Source organism: Cupressus sempervirens, chromosome 7, assembly GCF_028749045.1.
Source record: "Cupressus sempervirens isolate cs-2001-9-10 chromosome 7, ASM2874904v1, whole genome shotgun sequence".
NCBI lineage: Eukaryota > Viridiplantae > Streptophyta > Pinopsida > Cupressales > Cupressaceae > Cupressus > Cupressus sempervirens.
Genome location: NC_143124.1, coordinates 721,162,964 through 721,167,745, shown reverse-complemented (window position 1 = coordinate 721,167,745; position 4,782 = coordinate 721,162,964).

Sequence of the window (4,782 nt, the reverse complement as noted above, 5' to 3'; positions counted from 1 at the left end):
AGTGTGGTAGACCTCTTAATAAGAAGTTGTGGACAATTTTTGAATCTAATCATGAGGCAATACTTGATACAATAAGGGTTAGATTTGATCCAAAAGGTTCACTTGATTAATTGTGGGATATCTAGCATAATCATTCTACACATGGTAGAACAATTTTGAGAATTTTGCATATATTTTGAGCAAAATATTCTAACTTCAAAGTGAGGTGCATATTTAGATGCCAAATTTTGTATATAAAAAAGATAAGACATGTAACATGTGCATATTTAGATACCAAATTCTATATAAAAAACCGATAAGAGATGTAACCTGAGCATATTTAGATACCAATATTTATATAAAAAGTAGCTAAGAGATGTAATGTGTGCATATTTAGATGCTAAATTTTGTATATAAATATTCTCACTAAATTCATAGCTAATGGGGAACTCTTATTGATTTTAGGTTTTGATATCAAAATTACACTAAAATGTTCCAAAGTTGTTATGATATCTATTGGCACCTACGAGCCTATATTGCTATTGGGTCTCTAGTGATCAAAACTAATTATTTTCTCTCAAACTTTCCAAAACACTATGAAATTAAATCACATATGATACTCATTTCACCATATAACAACATATCCCAAACTTAAGTGTTGATGTTTTGGATCAAGTCTCAAAAAATTGTTGTCTATGTTGAAAAGAGACCTAATTAGCCCAAATTTACAAAGCACCTAACCTTATTTTTTATTCCCTTCCAACCAAACTTTGTACAGATTCATGAACCATATCTTAATAGGCTCAAACATAAAAACATATTGTCATTCAGGTAGATCTTCTACTACAATAACTATGCAACCCATTCATGAGTCTCTCTTCTATATTACTTATTAATCACTTGCATTCACTTTTCTTTTGCATATTTTATGTTAGAGTTATATTATACATGTCAATTATAATCTAACTAATTCAAAGAAGTTAACAACCTTCACAAATGTAATTATACTTCTAAACCAAGTTTCCCACCTAAACACTTCCAGCCACTGGGATTTAAAGAATTAAATTTAAAACTCTTTGTTTTATTAATCTCTAAAGACTCTAACCTATTAACTTGTGACTATTAGGTCTCCTAAATCCCATTAAGTACAATTTGGACCTTAAATCACAATTTTGGCCTCTTAGGATGTTATTGGCCCTTAGGGAATTTTCCCATCACATTATTATAATTTACCATTATAGGTCACAAAATGTGCCAATTGATCTCTTGCGATGGCTTCAAATCTTTCTTCATGCTCTGATCCTTTATTTCTTTAATCAACTTCCTATTTTCTCTTATAGTGCAAAGAAATATTGTCTATGTGCTTCCATAGATTCAACAATATCATGTACAGGTGCCCCAAATTGTTGGTAGGATATGTTAGCAATCATTCTAAGGTGACTAGTCAAAAAATAGGGACCTTGCCTAGAATTAACCTATCTTATTGGACATGGTGGAAGTTTTGGTTGATGCTCATAATGAGAAGAACATGAAATGACTTATTTGATCACTATTTACTAAATGCATTGGATGAATTTTGCATTAACATAAAAGTTGTTTCCCTATGAAAATGACTTCTAGTCTTCAAACATTGAGATAGGATATTGTAGGGGGGGATAAAATGACACCATAGGTTCAAATAGATCCTATGCATATGCCCTAGTTTGCAAGAAATAGTATGTCAAAGTTTGGCATTTTTTTGCTCTTAGAGAATATAAGGGACATTTTTAGTAGAGTATGCTAGGGTGCATTTCATGGTGGCTGGACACAAAGAGGGACCATTCCTAGGGTAAATTTTCCCAATTGAACATGGTGGTAGCATCAGCTCATGATTATAATGACAAAAATGCGAAATGACCTAGTTGGTCACTATTTAGTAAGGGTCACTAAGCAATATTCGGTGTAGATATTTGAGAGGGCATATCTCAGAGCTTTTGCAAGGCATTGGTGAATGGTCAAGTTTTATAGGATTGTTTTGTCAAGGCCTATACTAACCTATCTTAGTTTTGGGAGATCCGGCTTTGTTTTGATTTTCCATCCCTTTCTCACTTACTACCAAAAGTTGTAGTATTGCTCAATTCAAATGAGAAATTTTGGATATATTTCAAACCATTCATGATGGGATGGAATTATCTTCTTTGTTATCTTGGGTTGGGTAGGTAAAGGTTAGTAATAATCTCATTTTAGCTGCAAACTCCCTCAAGCATTCTCAATCACATTGGACAGAAGTGTCCCTAAGGATCACTAAGCAACATTAGGAAGCAATATTTGAGTGGGTGTATCTTAGAGCTCATGTGATATATAGGTGAACTATTAGGTACTAAAAGATTACATTGTTGAGGCATATAATAATCTATCTCATTTTTGGAGGATCTAGCTTCATTTTGATTTTGCATTGCTTTCTTTCTTATTACTAAAAGTTGCAATGTTTCTCAGTTCAAATGAGAAAGGTTGGATATCTGTAAAATTGTTCATGCTAGGATAGAATCCTCTTCTCTATTAGCTTTGGTTGGATGGGTAAATTCTAGTGCAAACCTCATTTTGGACGTGGAGTCCCTTAAATGTTCTCAAGCACATTGGATGGATGTGTCCCTAAGGGTCACTAAGCAACATTGGGCAGTGATCTTTGAGTGGAAATATCTCAGAGCTTATGCAAGGTATAGGTGAATGGCCAGGTGCTACAAGATTCCATTATTGATTCCTACAATAATTTATCTCAATTTTGGTAGATATGACTTCATTTTGATTTGGCATCCCTTTCTCGCATGATGCCAAAAGTTGTAGTGTTGATTAGTTCAAATGAGCAAGGTTGGATATCTTTCAAACCATTCATGTTAGGATGGAATCATCTTATCTATTATCTTTGGTTTGCTAGGTAAACAATAGTTCCAACCTCTTTTTATCAATGGATCCCTTGAATGTTCCCGAGCACATTGGACGAAAGTGTCCCTAAGGGTCATTAAGGGTCTATTTGTATAATTTTTATAATTTGACACAAATACAAAAAATCATTTAAATTTTTTAATTTCATGTCTTGTAACATAAAAATAAGTCACATATAAGTTTGAATACCATTGATGGGACTTTATTTCACATACTGTCGACAGTTCTAACAATTGTCTCTAGATTGGAATGCTCGACCAATATTGCTTGAAAGAGCAGAAAGAAAAAGCTCTCTAATCCCAAGATCCTTGTTGACTGGGTCTAAATTGTATAGGGATAGGAAAAATTAGATGACAAGGTGACTAAATTTATAATAATGCTAGTAGAGACTTCAGTGGTTCTCTATGCATCTTGGTTAAACAATGAATCACTTGAATTGGGTTGGGAAAATATCTTAGAATGAAATCAAGGGGGTACAAGGAAAGAAAATAACATCAATAAAAGAGCCTATAGAGTTATAAATTAAATCTACCTATAGTGTACTTTTGTGCTATTATTATCAATAATACATGCTTGAATTGTAGGACAACTTAGGTACATGCTCGATCCAACAATCTACCATAGATGATTGTTGCAAATGAAATGGTACCAAAGTAAGCAAGATCATTAAGGTTTATCCAATGCAAGGAAGATAATATAAACAAAATAGAAAATATATCACTATTTTTTATGATAAATGAATCCCATAGTAAGCACTTTAGGATTCTTCTACTCTAAAACATGACTTATAAATACTAGCATGCACTAGGTGAAAAAATAAGTATTGCAAAAAATATGGTATTGCTTTCATTTATAACAATGGTGTTACAATGACATGGATGATAAAATCATCAACTTTACAGACCTTAGAACATTTAAAATTCTTCTTATTTATAATCAAGAATCTACAATTTTGGGTGATAAACTAACTTTCTACCCTAAGTAACTCACCTACCACTTTTATTTCCTAAATCTACAAGATCAACTATTATCTTCACATAGAAACAATTGTGAAAAAGGAAATTACACTTTGAAAAGCCATGAAAGGTGGATAGAAAGAAGCAGGGAATGGAAGAGGGTATTTCCCAAGGAAAATTCAATCTATAAGTGTTGATCTTTGCATACTTTTTCTATCAAATCATTGCTAGTTATCTCCTTGAGGAACCCATTGATTGAGAAGAGCAGTCCACTTCTCTAACAATCTTAAATGCATTGGGTACATAGAGAAATGTGTAGTTCATAAAAAAGAACTTCTTTATCTAACACCATTAACTGCCTCACACATCATTAATAAGTTTATCAACCAAAAAAAGTGGTAGAAGGTTAGGTTCAAAAGAAACCTCAACACATCCACCTACACATTGGAAGTACTTGAGTCTTGAGACTCCCACACATAGAATCTAAAATGTTAGATACCATGCAATGTAAGCTGACCCAAGCAATTCAAGGGGAAGAAGGAATCCTGGACCTAGATTTGTACTTCACAGAGTTGTGGTGCTTCTAAAAGCAAGTGAAGCTTCTTCTGATTAGGTATTGAATCTAGCCAAAAGGATCCCTTGATGTTGAAAATATTGCATGTTGGAGGGTCATCATTATGTACCATCTAATGTCATGATGCCAAGTGGGTCAAACATGGAAGGGAAAGTCTCATTGATCCTTTGGCCCCATTATCACAAAGTTTTGATCATGAAAGCACCCTTATGTTTGATACCTCACTATTTATTGAAGTTTCCTCATAAGAAGCCTTGTCTCATGAATAAACAATTGGTCCTTCAACAATTCATATCTTAGGACTTGGCCGGCCTATAACCCTTTGGAAATTGTCTTCTCATCTTTGTTTGG